At 40.9% G+C, this 19109-nt stretch overlaps 1 long non-coding RNA gene across 5 annotated transcripts in view; it reads right to left on the minus strand.

Moving 5' to 3' along the window:
• Positions 1 to 18646, minus strand: part of LOC122565192 (uncharacterized) — a 37437-nt gene extending 18791 nt beyond the window's left edge. The window contains exons 1-5 of one of the 5 annotated variants that reach the window (XR_015751871.1): positions 16351 to 18646; positions 9299 to 9437; positions 9082 to 9202; positions 5474 to 5538; positions 3291 to 3381 (exon numbers count right to left, since the gene is read on the minus strand). This is a non-coding gene — a long non-coding RNA (uncharacterized LOC122565192). Of the gene's footprint in view, positions 1 to 3290; positions 3382 to 5473; positions 11585 to 16350 lie in introns of those variants that run through there. The other 4 variants (XR_006316107.2, XR_006316106.2, XR_015751873.1 and 1 more) reach the window with 4 other exon arrangements.
• Positions 18647 to 19109: the final 463 nt, after the last annotated feature.

Genomic DNA, 19109 nt, shown 5'->3' on the forward strand with positions numbered 1-19109 from the left:
AGACCCAGATTTCTCTGTACATAAATTTTCCCTGGGCCTTTCCATTTAATGTATAGTCCGCTCTTAATTGGATCTTCCAAAATGCATCACCTTGCAATTGCCAGGATTGAATTCCATCTGCCATTTCTCTGCCCAACTCTCCAATCTATTTATATTCTGCTGCATTCCCTGACAATTCCCTTCACTATCTGTTACTCCACAAATCTTAGTGTCATCTACAAACTTGTTAATCAGATCACCTATACTTTCCTCTAGTTCATTTATGTATATCAAAAATAACAATCGTCCCAATATGGATCCCTATGGAACATCACTGGTCACAGTTCTCCAGTTTGAGAAACTCCCTTTCACTACTACTATGTCTGCTGCTGCCTAGCCAGTTCTTTATCCATCTAGCTAGTACACCCTGAACCCCATGCAACTTCACTTTCCCCATCAGCCTACCATGGGGAACCTTATCAAACAGCTTACTGAAGTCCATATATATTACATCTACAGCCCTTCCTTCATCAATCAATTTTGTCACTTCCTCAAAGAATTCTATTAAGTTGATAAGACATGACCTTCCCTACACAAAACCATGTTGCCTATCGCTGATAAGCCCATTTTCTTCCAAATGTAAATAGATCCTATCCCCCTCAGTATCTTCTCCAGCAGATTCCCTATCACTGACGTCAGGCTCAATGATCAATAATTACCTGGATTATCACTGCTACCCTTCTTAAACAAGGGGACATTAGCAGTCCTCCGGGACTTCACCCATGTTCAAGGATGCTGCAAAGGTATCTTTTCCAGCTATTTCCCTTCTCACTTCCCGCAGTAACCTGGGATAGATTCCATTGGACTTGTCCACCTTAATGCCCTTTAGAATACCCTTGTCCTTCCAGATGCTATTAGTTGTGACTTTGGAAGGTACAGTCCAAGGACCTTTGGTGAATTTCTACAATGTATCTTGCACACACTGAGCATTGGTGAAGGGAGTAATGAACGTTTGTGGATGTGGTAACAATCAAGCAGGCTGCTTTGTCCTGAATAGAGACCAAAAAAACTACAGATGCTAGAATCCAAAGTAGACAGGCAGGAGGCTGGAAGAACACAGTAAGCCAGGCAGCATCAGGAGGTGTAGAAGTTGACGTTTCAGGTGTAACCCTTCTTCAGGACGGAGTGGGTGTGGGGGAGCTGCAGATAAAGGAGGAGGCAGGGGGCAGGGTGGTGAAGTGGGGACAGGTAAAGGGTACGACCCGGTTGGTCAATGGGAGGAATGAACCCAGTTGGTGGCTGGGAGGGGCTGCGAAGGGAGTCAGGGGATGGGGAGGGAGGTTAGTTAGTTGAAATTGGAGAACTCAACATTGAGTCCTCCGGGTAAGCATCTTGATTGTTGATGGAGATGAATTCATCCAGGCAAGTGGAGAGCATGTGGCTTATGCCTTACAGATGGTGCATAGACTTTGGGCTGCAGCAGTTACTTATATGACCTATATGAAGGAGAAAGTGAGGTCTGCCGATGCTGGAGATCAGAGCTGAAAATGTGTTGCTGGAACAGCGCAGCAGGTCAGGCAGCATCCAGGGAATGGGAGAATCGACGTTTCGGGCATAAGCCCTTCTTCAGGATTCCTGAAGGGCTTATGCCCAAAACATCGATTCTCCTGTTTTCTGGATGCTGCCTGACCTGCTGCGCTGTTCCAGCAACACATTTTCAGCTCTGATCTCCAGCATCTGCAGACCTCACTTTCTCCTCGAAGATTTTAACCTACTGCGAATCCTCTTACAAGGATGCCTTCCTTGAAGAAGCTCTCTTCCTCCCGCTACAAAGATTTCAGTGGGTCTCTCTCTCACTGCACACCCCAAGTCATCTCCTCTGCACAGAAGCTCTTCAGCCACATTCTCAAACAGACTCGCTACCACAGCCACATCTCCTTCCTCAGCACCTGCCTACGGAATCCCGCACGGACTCCGGACTATGTTCCGACCAACAAAATTTGGACCCAAGCAGGACAACCAGTACTTACAACGATTCCTGAAGAAGGGCTTATGCCCGAAACGTCGATTCTCCTGTTCCCTAGATGCTGCCTGACCTGCTGCGCTGTTCCAGCAACACATTTTCAGTAATATGACCTATATGGCTAGTCTAGTTCAATTTCTGGTCAATGGTAACTCCCAGGAGGTTGACAATGGGTGTTTCAGTGATGATAATGTATTGAAAGTCAAGGATGATAGTCAGATTCTGTCTTTTTGGATATGGTCATTGCTTGGCACTTGTGTGGTGCAAATATTACTTGCCAATTGTTAGCCCAAACCTAGATACTGCCCAGGTCTTACTGCATTTGGACATAGAGTGATTCAATATCAGAAGGGTCACAAATGGCACTGAACATATTTGCTGCTGATTGCACAATCTCCATTTCTGACCTTATGATGGAGGGAAGACCCTTGATGAAGCAGGTGAAGATATTTAGGTCCATAAGGAACTCTTGCAGACATTCTGGAACTGACATGACTGAATTACAATCACCAAACAATGGAGTGATTTTCTCCCGATTCCCACTGACTTCAGCTTCGCTAAGGCTTCTTGATACCACATATAGTCAAATATGATCTTGATGTTAAGGGCAGCCACACACACTTCACCCCTGGCATTTAACTCTTTTGTCTATGTTTGTATTGAGGCCACAATTAGGGTAGGAGTTCGCTCGCCCTGGCTGGAACTCAAGTTGAGGTTTTTGTAAGCAAATTCTACCTCATAGCCACGTTGAAGACACATTTCATCACTTTACTGATTGCGAAGAGTAGACTGATGGGGTGATAATTGATTGTGCTGGATCTATCCCGCTTTTTTGAATACAGAATACCTGAACAATTTTGCAATTTGGTCGGGTGGCAGATTCTGGAATACTGCCCTTTAATACAATTGCCAGAAGGTTGTAATGGTCTTTGCAGTTTCCAGTTTCACTGGCCGTGAATCTAATTGGCTGAAGTCTGGCATCTGTGATGCAGGGGACCCCAAGGGAGGCAGGGATGGATCATCTACTCAGCATTTCTGGCTGAAGGTTGTTGAAGATTCTTATGGGGAGGTAATAGTATAATGGCATTGACACTAGACTAGTATTGGAGAGATCCAGGTAATGTTTTTGGATCCCAGGTTCAAATCCTGCCAAGGTAGATGGTGGAATTTGAATTCAATTAGAGGCTGAAATCGAAAGTCTAATGATGACCGTGAAATCATAGTCGATTGTTGTAAATATCCATCTGATTTGCTAATGTACTTTAGGGAAGAAAACTCCCATCCTTACCTGATCTTGCCTACATGTCACTCCAAAGCCACAGCAATATGGATGACTATCCTTTGAAATGGCCAAGCAAGCTTCTCAGTTTTAGCAATCACTGGAAAGGAAAAAAGAATTAAACCGGCAAACTACCCGGATTTAACTAAGGCAACAGACACAGCAATAACAAGATGACCTATGGACCCTGCAAAGTTTTCCTTACTAACTGTGTCAAAATTAGAAGAGTTCTCTCATAGACTGTAAATGCCTGACACAGACACACTCATGGAATCATACCTTACACACAATGTCCCAGACAACATCTTTACAATCCCTGTCCCACCAGCAAGACACAACCAGTAATAATGGTGGTACAGTAGTGTATAGGACTCAATATTGAATCTGGACCCCAGACAGGCTCATGGCATCAGGTCAAATTGGGCAAGGAAATCTTCTGATTATGATACCATTTCCTTCTTCAGCTGATGAATCAGTACTCCGTCATCTTGAACAACACTTGGAGTAAGCACCAAAGATGGCAAGGTCACAAAATGCAGTCTGGGTGGGAACTTCAATATCCGTCAGCAACATTACTGACCAAGCTGATTGAGTCCTAAAGAATGTTTCTGCTAATCTAAGCCTGCAACAGGTGATGAAGCAGCCAAGGAGAGGGAGAAACATACTTGACCTCATTCTCCCCAATCAGCCTGCTGCAGATGAATATATCCATGACCATAAACAGTGACCACCTTCACACTGAGAATGCCCTTTATCATGTTGTGCTGACTATCACCACACTAAATGGGCTGATCTTTAATCTCATTTTGACTGGACACCCATGCAGTGCTGTGGGCCATCAGCAGCAGCCGATTTGTACTCCAACATAATCATGGCCCAGCATATCCCTCACTCAATACTACCATACAGGACAACATAGCAGGACTAATACCAGGCAGATCTAAAAATGGTGTTATCCTGGTGAAGTTACAAAAAGACTACTTGCATGCCAAACAGCATGAGCAAGTGATAACAAAATGACAGATGAGGTTCAGAATCTGCAGTCCTGCCACATCTAATCATGAATGGTGGTGCACAATCAAACCTGGAAGGTTCTTCCCATTGAATCTGTGCTAACTCTCAAATAAGAATTCTGTTCTCCCTCCTAGAGGAAGGATGTTGTGAAACTTGAAAGGGTTCAGAAAAGATTTACAAGGATGTTGCCAGGGTTGGAGGATTTGAGCTATAGGGAGAGGCTGAACAGGCTGGGGTTGTTTTCCCTGGAGTGTCAGCGGCTGAGGGGTGACTGTATAGAGGATTTTAAGATCACAAAGGGCATGGGAAAGGTAAATAGACAAGGTCTTTTCCCCAGGGTGGGAGAGTCCAGAACTAGAGGGCATAGGTTTCGAGTGAGAGGGGAAAGATTTAGAAGGGACCCAAGGGGCAATATTTTCACACAGAGGGTGGTGTGTGTATAGAATGAGCTGCTAGAGGAAGTGGAGGCTGGTACAATTACACTTATAAAAGCATCTAGATGGATATATGAATAAGAAGGGTTTATAGGGATATGGGCAAAATGCTGGCAAATGGGACTATATTAATTTCAGAAATCTTGTCAGCATGGACAAGTTGGATTGAAGGGCCTGTTTCCGTGCTCTAAGAATCCTCTTATTCCTGTTCTTTCCCTATAGGTCTGTAGCTTTGCTCTCCTTGAAGTATTAAATCAAATTTCTTATTAAAATAGTATTATTAAAGCTGCATCTAACATCCAATCAGGCAGTGCACTCTTAATTCCAATCATTCACTGCATTGCATGGCCTCTTCAGTTCTTGGGATGAAAAAACTTTTCCCTATCAGTAACATAACGGTAAGTATCTAGAGTTGAGGAGATCAAACTCAGCACTCTACACGGAGTAATATTTCAGCAATTTTTAAGTATTTTTAAGAAGATCCTTGAGAAATACTTAAGGGAAGGCAGACATCATCCTTTTTAATTCATTATTGAATAGGCCCAGGGTAATGCTCTGGTGACATGAGTTCAAATCTCACCGCAGTGGTTGGTAAAATTTAAATTCAGTTAATAAAATCTGGAATTTAAAGACAGTCACAGGTGTGGTCACCATGAAAACAAACATTGATATACCATGATTGCTGTAAAAACCCACCTGGTTCATAGATTCTCTTCAGGAAGAGAAGAGAACTCTCTTTCTTACCTGGTCTGACTTACATATAACTCCAGACGTAATGTTTTGGATTCTTAGCCATCCTCTGAAAGGACCTAACAAGTCAAAGGCAATTGGGGATTAGCAACAAGTGATGGCCTCACCAACAATTCCCTCATCTCATAAAAGCTTTTTAAAAAGTCATTAACTGGAGTTTAAATATATTTGGGTGCCTAATCACTCAAATATCACAATGGAATAGGAGAGCCCTGATCGCCAAAGTGAGAAAAGAAATCTATTAATCCCACCAAACAGGCTCAGAATTGGCCCAAAACATTTATCAATAGAACTTACCATCTACAAAATAATTTCTCATCTCATTGTTTGCCCCAGCTACACTTCTAAGTCAGGTTTGCTGAGAAAGCATTGGACGTGATATACAGGACACCTGCTAGCTTCAGGAGGGGCAGTTGGGGGAAGATCTTGAGATGGTCCAAGCTCCTTTTGGAGATAGCAATAACACTTTCTTTAAATTGTTTTCCCAGTTCCAAACTGGAATGAGAAACAGAGCAGGTCACAGTATCAGGCAGATCTGGTTTCCAGGTCAGTTATTCGTGTCCATGTATTGTGCTGAGCAAGTGCACTGGACCACCAAAATCACTGAACAAGTAATGACTACAAAGTGCAGTGGGGCACAGATACCTCCTGAATTTGATGTTGCAGTCATTGGAAGCTAAGGTATTGTAAAGTTCAGAATGATGTAGAGCACAGGAGACCACTGTGCTCAGTGTAACTGAACTGGTGATATACACATCCCACATGTGTGCCCAAAGACACTGAAAATATATGATGGCGTTAGTGATGCCAGTGGGCTGATGTAATGCTAGGTTGAAAAATATTGGTCGAAAATGTGCTGGCAGCGTTGTCCTTATGCACTCCTATAACAAGAGTTATAGAGAAAGATGGACCCTGTTGTGGTGTTGTTCAAAGGCTCACTTTACAAGTAGGAGATGAAGTGCTTCATACTTTTTGTTCAGGCAAATTTCGTGAAAGCACTGTGGTGAGTTGCTGGAAGACGTTTCTTGACTTATTTTGCTGATTGCAGGTAGATAGAATATCACATTTCTGTGTATTGGCATTGAACGAGTGAGTATTGTGGCTCTTGCTTTCTTTGAAACAAGAGCAGAACATGCCAAGGAATATTCAAGGAGGGGAGTCAGGGACAAGGTGCTACCCACAAACAACTTTTAGGTTCACCACAAGAACAGCACCTTTGGAGGTTTTTTGTCACAGAAGTGCTGTCTCCTTCATGTGGATCTAGGACCTTAAATAGCATAAAATGGCTGTAAAGAACAGACACCATCACATTTAATGCTGTGGGATCCTTCCAGGTGGTGTCACAATCTGTAGTACACAGAACCATCAGGGATGTTACAGAAGCTTTGTGCAGAAAAAAAAAGGATGTCATTCACTTCTTACAAGATGAAAAAGCATTTCAATTTGTTGAGATAGTGGGCTTTCTGACAATTCAGGCGTCATCTGCTGTACACAAGTGGCTGCAGGTCTCTGATGACGATGGGGATAATACTGCGATTCAGTCAATACACAGTTGGTGCGAGGCCTTGGTAAATGTGCTGACAGCAATAATTATTCTTTTATCCCATGACTTGGGGAGACAGTTGCAAAGTGGCGATGTTACTGGATTAGCAATCCAAATACCAGCTGATGCTCTGGGGATACAGTTTTGCATCCCGTCATTGTTGAGGGCAAAATGTGAATTCAATTATAAAAACACAAGGCTAATGGTGACCACGCAGCCATCATCATTTGTCATTAAAAATCCACCTGGTTTTTCACGAAGGAAATATGCCACCTTTACCTGGTCCGGCCCACATATGACTTCTGACCCACAATGTGGTTTATTCTTAACTGTAAACAATTAGGGATACGTGATAAAAGTTCACCTAGCTGGTTGTACTCACATCCCATCAACAAATAGAGTAGTAATTCCCACTGCCTTTGCATCCAAAAGACAAAACACAGGTGGCTGCTCAGAGTTAGGAGCTCCCTCTGCTGCATATGGCTCAGGGTTTCCTTTATTTCACTAATTTAGAGGTTAAATGGCCTTTAATGAAAGAGTAGCTCTATGTACAACACTGTGGAGCATGCAATCACTTTTTTAAAGCAAAAGCTTGGCTGCTTGGGGCAGGGATGGAAATCTCTGAAATACAGACCTGAAAGGATGTTTGTGTTTAGGATTGCGTACTATATTCTACGCAACCATACAATTCTGAAGGCCCAGCTGCAACCTCCCTGGATTTTAAGGGCAGGAAGCGGAGGAATGAGGAAAGGAGGTGACCACATCTATCAGTGCAATTAGACAAGAGGAATTTGCATTCTAATGAAGAGTCACTGGGTTTGAACGCTGCTTTCTCCCCATAGATGCTGCCAGATCTGCTGAGTTTCACAAGCAATTTGTTTTTGTTGAAGCGGATTTTGGGATTTGCTTTGCTTGAAATTAACCTACATTTGCAAGGCAACACCACTGCATCTGTTTCAGAATTCCAATCAAAATCTTCACCTGACCAACATTATTAAATAAAGATCAACAGTAAAAACCTTCAGTAGACAACATTTTCAACCGATATGTAAATAACACATTCTCTTTGCGCTGTTTTGCAGGAACATTGCATCTGTTAGTCCTTCTAAGCAGTGCCACTCCAGGAGCTGCAATTGATGGAAGGCTGTGGATATTGTAAATGGCCTTGCAAAGTGCACTTGACCAGTTTCAGATGCAGAACTGGATTGCGCCACCACACAACAAGTGATAGCAGTCTGAGCTGGGCTGGCCAAGAGACAACAGCAGGGGCACTGGCAGAGTAGCATGAACTTTACTAGCATGAGAAAAGGAGGAAATTTCAGGCTTCACATTGATACTACTATTCCCTTATGTTGCACTTGAACAATTGTTATAATTTCCTGGAACGTATTAAGCACCAAGATCAATGTCCACTTTGTGCGTGAATGACATGAGTCTGGGACTGCATGCTTTCCCAAGATGGCAGGAGGCCTCTGCCTGTGCTATAATTGCAACTAAACAATGTCCAGAATTTTGTTCACTATTGGTTAGCATGTGCTGTTATAGAGTATCTACTACTTCTAATAGAAAGAATGTGTCCAAGCACTCTACCACATTGGAACTGGACTGCCCCAAACATCTGGTCAGTGACAGGAGGCAAAAACAGACAGAATGCTGGAGAAACTCAGCAGGTTTGGCAGCAACTGCAGAGAGTTAACTTTTTGGGTTTGGTATGACTTTTTCAGAACTGTTCTGAAAAGGTCATACTGGACTCGAAATGTTAATTCTGTTTCTCTCTCCACAGATGCCGTCAGACCTGCAGCATTCGGTTTTTACTTCAGATTTTCAGCATCCGCAGTAAAATACTTTTAGACAGCAACATTAAGCTGCTTGGGAAATCTACCAATGCACTAAACATACTGGTGTACAGTTCCCAGTACCTTCTCATAGTTCGTCACAATGGGGTCACCATCTGAGCTCCCTGTGGCATAACTGGTGTGTGACATCACTCTCTGGGGAGCTTGCACATGAACTGACCATACCTAACCAGCCTGACTGTAGGCTGTGCCTAGCTACTCACCATATGCCAACATCAACTCCATACTAGCCTCAAGGTACGCATGGTGCCAATAGCTGAGCTAGACGCTGTATGTGCAGGATCAAACAATGTTGCTTCTTCCTCAGAGGCAGTTCTTGACTACCTGAAAGTACAAAAGTATCAAGGAAAGGTGTAGGGTATGGAGGAAATCAGGAAGTCTCTGGTCACTTCAGCTGGTGTGGAAAATGTAGAAGCTTACCATGGATGACCTTGGCAGCATCAGGTGGTACTAACTTGGTGGCACTAATGTCCATAGTCTTACAATCATCTTCTCAAGGATGATGGATGCATTCTGTTCCTCTGGCAGTCCCTTGTGTCTACTTTCATGTGGCCTTCCCCTGGAAGAGAGTGGTGAGATTATCTGACTACATTACTGGAATTAGGATGTACCTAACATACTGAATAGCTGCAATCTAAGAGGCGTAAGATGTGAGGTGCAGATGAATTGACTAACCTTGACCATCTGAGAGAGCTCATTACACTTGCTGGATCTGCTACCATATTCTGGAAGCTACGATTTGCACTAAGCCATTCTGCTGTTCTCTGAAGAGATTCAGTCTTCAGTTTCCACCTCTCTGACCAGTATTTCAAGGGTGATGTCACTAAAACTTGGAGATCTTTCCATTGCCAGGAGTCCCTTCTTCTCCATCAATGTTTCTATGACTCTCCAGCATCCCGCAGTGTATTGCTGAAACCTTCCTATTATTGTAAAAGGGTAAGTTACCTACAGCACCTGCTTACAATGCTACTAGTTCGCTATGGACTGCTAAAGAAACTGAATATCCAGTACAGCACAGGGACCACTTGTGGCCACAAGTTTTACTTCCTGACCACTTTGCTTCCAATTGGGGTGAACAAGTTCTGAATCAGGGTCCCCACTTCCAAAATTCAGGGCACATGAATTTCTAGTGCAATGCAATAATATAAAATAAAGAATGACAGATGCTGGAGACCTGAAACAAAGACAGAAATATCTGGAGAAAGCCAGAGGTCTGACTGCATCTATGGAGAGATAACAGAGTTAATGCTCGGAGTCCAGTGACCCTTCTTCACAGGTCAAAAATTAATGAGAAAGGAGGTCAAAATGTGACAACAGGAAGTAAGGTATTGTAGACATAAAAATCATGTCTACATCAGGCTTTTAAAAAGAAATGCTGTGAATAAGAAAAAAAAACTTGTCAATCTTCAGCTTGCTTACAAAGGCATACTTCCTGTTTTTCATATCATTTTAGTCTATTGTAAATTCATGTAGCACATATGAGAGTTGAAGGACTTCAGTATTGTGGACTAACTCGAGAGGGTTAGTTTGTTCTTCCTAGAGTATAGCAGGTTAAAGGACAATTTAATGCAAGTGTTCAAAATTATGAGTTTTGAAGAACCATTAGGGAGAAAGTGTCTTCAGTAGCAGGAAGGTCTGTTACCAAGTATCAATTCAAAGGTGATGCAAAGAAGGTGAATCAAAATTATTTAATGCATCAAGATATGTTCAGGAATGTGTTGGAAGCAGATCCAATAGTAGCTTTTAATGGAGAACTGGAAAAAAACTTAAATAGAAAAAATATCCATTGGAAAAGAGTGATCTGGCATAGACTCAATTGGCACCATTGCTTCCTTCTGTGATGTACCAGCCAACTACTTATCACTCTGAAATTAGATAATTGGTTATTGGATAATTTTTCTATCGATAAAAAATTAAAAGATTTTAAACCGAAAATTCCTGATCTGCCATTTTTCAGATGAACGTTTGTGTTATATAATCATATAGTAAAGACAAGTCTTCGGCCCATTGAATCGACACTGATGGAGTTGCAGCATTTTAGCTGGATAGGCTTCTGTTGTTCGCTTTAACTGACAACCAGTCCTGGACTTACCATGTAGATGCTATGGTCAAAAGGCACAACATCTCTTCTTCCTCAGGCTCAGAAAATTTGGCATGTCCACAAGACCCTCACCAACTTTTACAGATGTATCACTGAAAGCAAACTATCCATGTGCATAACAGCCTGATATGGCAATTGTTCCACTCAGGACCGTAAGAAACTACAGAAGGTTGTTCGCACAGCCCACACTCTCAAGGAAGCCAACCTTTCAGCCACGCACTCCATTTACACAGCCGGTTGTTGCGGAAAGGCTGCCAACATCAAAGACGCATCGCACCATGGCAATGCTCTCTTACAATCTCTTCCATTAGGCAGAAGATACAGAAGTTTGAACACACACACACACACACACACACCAGCATGTTCAAGAAAAGCTTGTTCCCTGCTGTTATTAGCACGACGAATGAACTAACTTCAAATAATGCTGATTTTACCTAGTGTACACCCTTTTTCATCCATAGGGTGATCGGAATGTGGAATGCACAGCCTGGGAGAAAGTAGAGGCAGGAAACCTCACAACTTTGAAAAGCTCATGGATGGTAACAGTCAAGTAGGATTAGTGTAAAATATTGTCCAAATTAGTCCTTCATAGAGATGTACAGCATGGAAACAGACCCTTCGATCCAACCTGTCCATGCCGACCAGATATCCCAACCCAATCTAGTCCCACCTGCCAGCACCCGGCCTATATCCCTTCAAACCCTTCCTATTCATATACCCATCCAAATGCCTCTTAAATGTTGCAATTGTACCAGCCTCCACCACATCCCCTGGCAGCTCATTCCATACACGTACCACCCTCTGTGTGAAAATGTTGCCCTTTAGGTCTGTTTTATATCTTTCCCCTCTCACCCTAAACCTATGCCCTCTAGTTCTGGACTCCCCAACCCCAGGGAAAAGACTTTGCCTATTTATCCATGCCCCTCATAATTTTGTAAACCTCTATAAGGTCACCCCTCAGCCTCCAATGCTCCAGGGAAAACAGCCACAGCGTGTTCAGCCTCTCCCTATAGCTCAGGTCCTCCAACCCTGGCAACATCCTTGTAAATCTTTTCTGAACCCTTTCAAGTTTCACAACATCTTTCCGATAGGAAGGAGACCAGAATTGCACGCAATATTCCAACAGTGGCCTAACCAATGTCCTGTACAGCCGCAACATGACCTCCCAACTCCTGTACTCAATACTCTGACCAATAACGGAAAGCATACCAAACGCCTTCTTCACTATCCTATCTACCTGCGACTCCACTTTCAAGGAGCTATGAACCTGCACTCCAAGGTCTCTTTGTTCAGCAACACTCCCTAGGACCTTACCATTAAGTGTATAAGTCCTGCTAAGATTTGCTTTCCCAAAATGCAGCACCTCCACAAAATAATGTGAACAAAAATATGTTTACCAAGTGAACTGTCCATTTTTTCCACACCTTTTATCAAAGTTTTTGGTGGAAGGCTCTGTCTACCAAAGATAAGTTCAAATATAAGATAATGAGCTGAATTTGCATTTTGAGATTTAAAAAAAAACTAAGTTGTTTAACAGGGGAAAAAAATATAAACATTGCAATTTTGTAGATTTACTTCGACTATAACTTTCAGAACTTATCCTAAGTCGTGGAAGAGAAAAGGACCAAACTCTTTAATGTTAATGCTAGTTAAAATGTTGTAATTAGAGACTAATAATCACTTATTTTTGTTGACATTATGTTAATTAAAATTAATTATATAAAATGTATTTTATTCTATTAATTAGAAAAAATATAAACTTGAAAAATGTCCTAACTTACTCTAGAGAAACATTGTAGAAGGGAGAAGATGCTCAAGAGAGAGGAGTCTCAGGAGAACACACTGAATAGAATAGAATCCCTACAGTGTAGATCCAGGTCCTTTGGCCCAACAAGTCCACAATGACACTCCGAAGAGTAACCCACCCGGACCCATTCCACAAACCTAATGCTCTACATTTACCACTGACAATTGCACCTACCCTACATATCCTTGAACACTATGGGCAATTTAGCTTGGCCAATTCACCTAACCTGCACATCTTTGAATTTTGCAAAGAAACCGGAGCACCTGGAGGAAGCCAACGCAGACATGGGGAGAATTTGACAACTCCATGTGGACAGTCGCCCAAGGCTGGAATCGAACCTGGGTCTGGCAGGCAGCAGTGCTAAGAACTAAAACAACAGTTGCTTTCCCAGCAACACACTCATGACTCAAACCACTGAGCCACTGTGCTGCCCCTCAGCATGAGTGGCAATTTCAAAAAGGGGACCAGTAAAGTGCTCAAGATGCGAGATATATGCTTTAAACCCCCTTTCTTAGGCTTTGAAGTTTATACTCAAATAAATTTATGGTCTTAGTAATTAGTGTGCTCCTTCTTATTAAAGGTTTGTAGCAGCTTTCTACTGACATTTTCAATTGTCATAGGCTCTTGACAATCTCACATGTGGGGATGGACAAAAGCACAGTTGAAGAGAGAAAAGGCAACAGTGCTTGAAGGAATGCATAACAGACAGCCTTGTAATTACTATTTGGCTGGACAAGAGATTTTTTTTGAAGAAGTAATTTTCAAATAATGGCAAAACCTTGTTATTTTCAATCTGGGAAAGAGAAGATTAGAGACTATTTATCTTTAACAAAGTCTAATAAATGCAGAAGTTATTTTCTAATTGAAGAATTAACGCTTACATACTTTTAAAAAAAAATTGGCTGGAGGTGGGAGAAAGCCACAGGTTGAGAAGGTACAAAGGCAAATATAGAATTGTCTGACAACAACCTGAGAACAGTGGGATATGGATAAGTTTGAACGATTCTATTGCCCTACGTCAGAAAGCAGGTGTGAGTATTGACATGAATTACATACTTCCCTCCTTCAATAGTTATGCTGTCATTCAGGCATGATGTTTACACAGTGGTGGTGGTTTGGTCAACTAAAATTGCGAAGAGGTCGGTTGGTGACTTGACCATCCAAGGACAGATTTTTGATCTTGTGTTAAGATGATGTGGGTGTACTCTACCTTTAAATAAGGTAAAAGCTAGCAGAACTACCTGGCAGCACCAAGTGCTCTGAACAAGATATAATGTAATGTTTTGGTCCAGCAGCTAGTGTAGCTGGTTGCCTGGAGACAAAAACAAATTTGAATTAGGCCAATCAGTTCAAATTATATCCCCCTACCAAAAAAAAAAACAAACTCCAATCAAGGTTGAACTTCGTACATTGACAATATTAAATCCAATGCTTTGAGGGTACATGACCAGGGCAAAGTGAACAGTTGGGGGAGAACTGCCAAGTGACCAGCATTTGCAGGCTGCCCAGAGAATAACTCTCTTCAAGGTACCTTTCTCTAACACTGACCTGTGAAACAAATCCCGAAGAAGAAAAGACGACAAAGATACAAAGAGAAGATTCGACAGCTGGCTGGTTTCGAAATTTGAATTTTTGGTAAATCTTAATCAGGAGGTTTTATCAGATTAATATTGTAGAAGGGGAAGGTAAAAGACAGGTTAGAGAAAGGAGTTGTAAATAGTTGTTCTCTGTTATACTTTTAAGAAATATAGTTAATTTTTACTTTAAATCGTGACCTTTGGGATAGTTCTTGGCCTCTCAAATTTTCACAGATGACAAAAAGGGGATAAGTCTTTTCTGTGTTGCTGGTTTACATTCAGAGGATTCTCCCAAACTGTTACAAACACAGGTAAATCTGTGCTGTAATCTGAAAATTTGAGAGGGCAAGAACTATTCCAAAGGTCACTATTTAAAGTAAAAATTAACAACTTTATTTCTTAAAGTATACAGAGAATAATTAACTAACAATTATTTACAACTCCTTTCTCTAACCTATCTTTTACCTTCCCCTTCTACAATACTAGTCCGATAAAACCCCCAATTAAGATTTACCAAAAATTCAAATTTCAAAACCAGCCAGGTGTTGAATCTTCTCTTTGTATCTTCCAGACTTCTTTTCTTATTCTTAGGAATTGTATTTCACAGGTTGCTGATAGATAAAGATATCTTTAAGAGAGCTATTCTCCAAGCAGTCTGCATGTGCTGGTAGCTTGGCAGTTCTCTCCCAACTGTTCAATTTCCCCTGGTCTCACACCCCCAAAACATCAGATTGTGTCATTGGCTTTTAATATTGTCAATATACTAAATTCAAACTTGAACAGAGTTTGGTTTTCTTTTGGGTATAATTTAAACGGATTGGCCTCATTCAAATTTGTTTTTGTCTCCAGGCAATCAGCTACACTAGCTGCTGGACCAAAATGTTACATTATATCTTGTTCGGAACACTTGGTGCTGTCAAGTAGTTCTGCTAGCTTTTAACTTTCTTCAAGGTACAGTACATCCACATCTTCATAACACTTCACAATATGCCAGAATCTAGTTAGCATAACCCATGTAAGAATGGGGCTTTACAAGGCTTGTGGCATAGAGGTGGCAGTGAATAAATGCACAACTTAATCTAAGTGATGGGATAAAGAGAATATTAGTGACATTGAAGGACAGTGGAAGGGAGTTTGTGAGGGACTTTGTTTCTCCCCCCCCACAACCCTATCATATTGTAACTTCTTTCTTCACTATACCCTGCCAGATATTCATTATTTATCATCCAGAAGAAAGCAAGAAAAATACAAGCAGAGGAAGAGAGAAAGAGGGAAGTCAGGAACAGAGAAGCACACGAGAAAACAAAAGATACAGAAACAGGATGGGAAAAGCAAAAAAGCAAAGCAAAAATTACAGAGAGAGATCATTCAAGCCCTCTAACTGATCATATCCAATTACATCAGACATCACATTATAAAGCAACAATTTCACATAATGCTGCAAAATCCAAACGTGAAACTCCAGTCTGTATTAACATCATTGACAAATAATTTTGAGGTATCATTAACTCTATGACAGTGTAATGAAGTAGCATATGTTCCCAAGAGGCTCAATGTAAAAGTGTAATGGGAAGAATAGCTAAGCTATATCCAAAATTAAGTGCCACTTCTAGTGATCTGAATTTTTCTCACTTGATTGGGTACAGTTAGTTAGATGGAAAATGGATAGGGGAAAGGCATTGCGGATTTACATTACAATCAATCCTGTAAATGCATTTTATTGCTTCCTTACAGTGTTTTCTCTGGTTCTGATGCAACTTAGAAACTCCAACTTTTTGGTAAAACTTCTTGGGCTTTCAACAGAGGAGAATGTCAACTGAGAAGTGTTGGAATAGTGGCAGGGCGCTAGTAATCCAGGTGCCCAGGTTAATGTTCTGGGAACCAGAGTACAAATTCCACCATGCCGATATTGGTATTTGAATTCAATGAAAATCTGGAACTAAACGCTTGCCAAATGGCAACCATGTAAACACTGTTGATTGCTCACCAATTGCCTTTAGAAAGGGAATCTGCCATCTTTACCCTTTCTAGACTACACGTGAATCCAGAACAATGGCAATGACGGATCGTCAATAAGTACTAGTTTAGCCAGAGACATCCACATCCTACGATCAAAAATAAAACAAAGGGTCAATACAGTAAACAGTCCATGGCCTTCACTGGAGTCAACTGGAGACAGTTAATGGGAACCTGGACATAGCAAAATGATTACTGAATGCGTTGCCTAAATTGGTGGTGGAAATTTCAACATTAATTTGAAAAAGTAGTTTGCAGTGGCATTGGACTAACTGGTTTGCCTTTGAGTTGATACAGGCTCAATAGCCTATATTGCATAATTCTATGATTTGTGAAAGGACATCAAAGATGGTGATCAAATGGATTATGAAAGAGAAAAAGTTTGAAACCCAGAATTTCTCATCTCTGCTGTGATATCAGGTGAGACATCAACCGAATCCCCAAAGTACAGGCAAACCAAATGGGCTGAGTAAGCATAGAATGCTATCTTGCATCTCCGGGTGCATGTTTTAACAGAGTCATATACTCAGCATCTGAGTAGAGTTAAAGGACAGACTTGAGAAATGTTGCACTAATACTTCAAATAACACGTGCAATACTGAGAACGTAAGTTGTCAACTTTACTACTTAGTCTATGGTGATTTAGCTAACCACAACCATCTTTAAAAGCTGCCTCGACATCTACAGGAGAAAAAAGGAGAAATCACTGAGGATCTTTCCCGAATGGTTATCTGCTGTCTGTGATGAATTCCACTTGTTCTTGTTTCCAATTATGAATATTGTAACATTCAGGAAATCAGGTGTTCCAACAATTGCCAGGTGACTATATTCAAGCCTGCTGGTCGAAATTTGTTACAAGGCTTTCAACAGATCAAAATTGTTCAAGTAACTAAAAACAGTTCAAAGGATATAAGTTTCTGGAGTTGGACACAGTACAACATCATGAGACAAAAGTCTCCATGTTTGAGATTGTTGAGAAAGCAACTGAACTATATGGATTGTGCAGTTGAGGCAGAGGTAGAAGTTCCAAGAATAACTGAATAATTCTGTGCAATTAACTCAAGAAAGAAAGAGAGTTCTCAAAGTCAGTTGGTGCAACTGAACAAAATTAAAGCTCAGGGAAAAAACAAACATTCAGGGACAGTACTGGCTTGATGTCTGCAGTCTGTGAAAAGTTGCAGTATAGTTTCCAGAATCCAAGAGAGTTTAGACCCTGGAAGAGGCAAAATACCAGAATGTAAGCAGTCATTAAGGCACTTTATGATGGAGTGACTCAAGAGTTTCAATACCAATTATTAAAATTGAAACTTCAGAATTCTGATGTTTTTGGAGAATGGATGACTCTTTAACTCTTATAAATCCATGGTAACTGTCTTGATCTTATGTGCTATTTGAGATGTTCTGTGGAATGTTCGACAATGGTATGCCTGCTACCCATATTTACCTCAAATTAATTCTGGGGATATTAGAAAAAAATTGTATGGTCATTGCAGACTGTATTACTATTCCAACTTTGTATAGTAGTTTATGATTCCTCATTTGAAACTGAAATTATGTGGCTTTATTCTCTAAGTGCCTGGGACCCCTCACTTCATCAACATAAGTTGCTTGTACCTAGCCAATTGCAAATTAAATTTTGCCCTCCTATTTAGGATTGTAACGTGACCTTACTGAGAAGTATTTATAGATCTTAGGTGAGGATCTATTCTGCTTGGAGAAATCACCATTAAAGGGTCAGGCTACTTTGTGGCATTATTAGCTGTTCAACTGAGGTCTATGAATCTAGAACACTGATTCTCATGGCATTATATCACATTGCTGGTACATTTTTTCATTGATATAAAGGCAATGATTTGCAGAGAGATTTGGCATACACATGATACTGCATGAGCTATTGGAGGGAATGTAAATATACCTAAACTCACCGGGGTCATCAAAGAGATGAACACATGCACATAAAACATTAAAATCATGTTTGTACCTAACATTCAAAAGACTCAATCAACTCAAGGTTTTTAAAAATCAATTTAGTTGTTTGTGCGGTTAACAGATTTGGTGTTTTAGTCCTTTCTATCAGCTCCACTTGTTAATGTATCATGAGAACTTAATACAACGTTAACAAAAACAATAAAAATGGACAAATTAAACATCCAGAACAGAGGTTTAGTTTTGAACTATGCAGTTGATGGTCATATCCCTTGGTTAAGGGGGTCTGAATTTTGAAATGTCAAGTAGTACTTATTTTAAATCCCAATACTTGCATTTACAAATCTCACTAATCTGTGCCTCTTCCAACTTGGTCTCAATCTTTTAAATCACTGCTAAGGCGCAACTTGATGGTCAATTCCATGTAAACCTTTGTTCATCGATGATTTCAGTATGCCCATTTACATCAAGATGCTCTGCAACTTCAACTACTACTCTTCATGAAATATTTCCTAAGAATTTTGTGGGGAAGGGAGACATAGTTCAGAGGGCATTATAGTATCCATGGAATTGTACCTCAGGGCTTTCACTAGACAGTATAGGGTAGAGAAAATATCTTTTTGTTAAAAAAATGACAGACCATGGCAGTGAGTGTGTGAAGTAACTTCACCATCCAAAAAAACCCAGTCTCCTGTCAAGGTTTCACAGGCAGTATTAAACTTCTATTGACAGTTTCAAAATAGTAACATCACATTATTCAAAGAGGGGTCCTACAGCTTTACTTAATAATTCACACGGAAAATA

The sequence above is a fragment of the Chiloscyllium plagiosum genome, unplaced genomic scaffold, assembly GCF_037043375.1.
Source record: "Chiloscyllium plagiosum isolate Xiang-an unplaced genomic scaffold, Cpla_swu_hap1 HiC_scaffold_28, whole genome shotgun sequence".
Lineage (NCBI taxonomy): Eukaryota > Metazoa > Chordata > Chondrichthyes > Orectolobiformes > Hemiscylliidae > Chiloscyllium > Chiloscyllium plagiosum.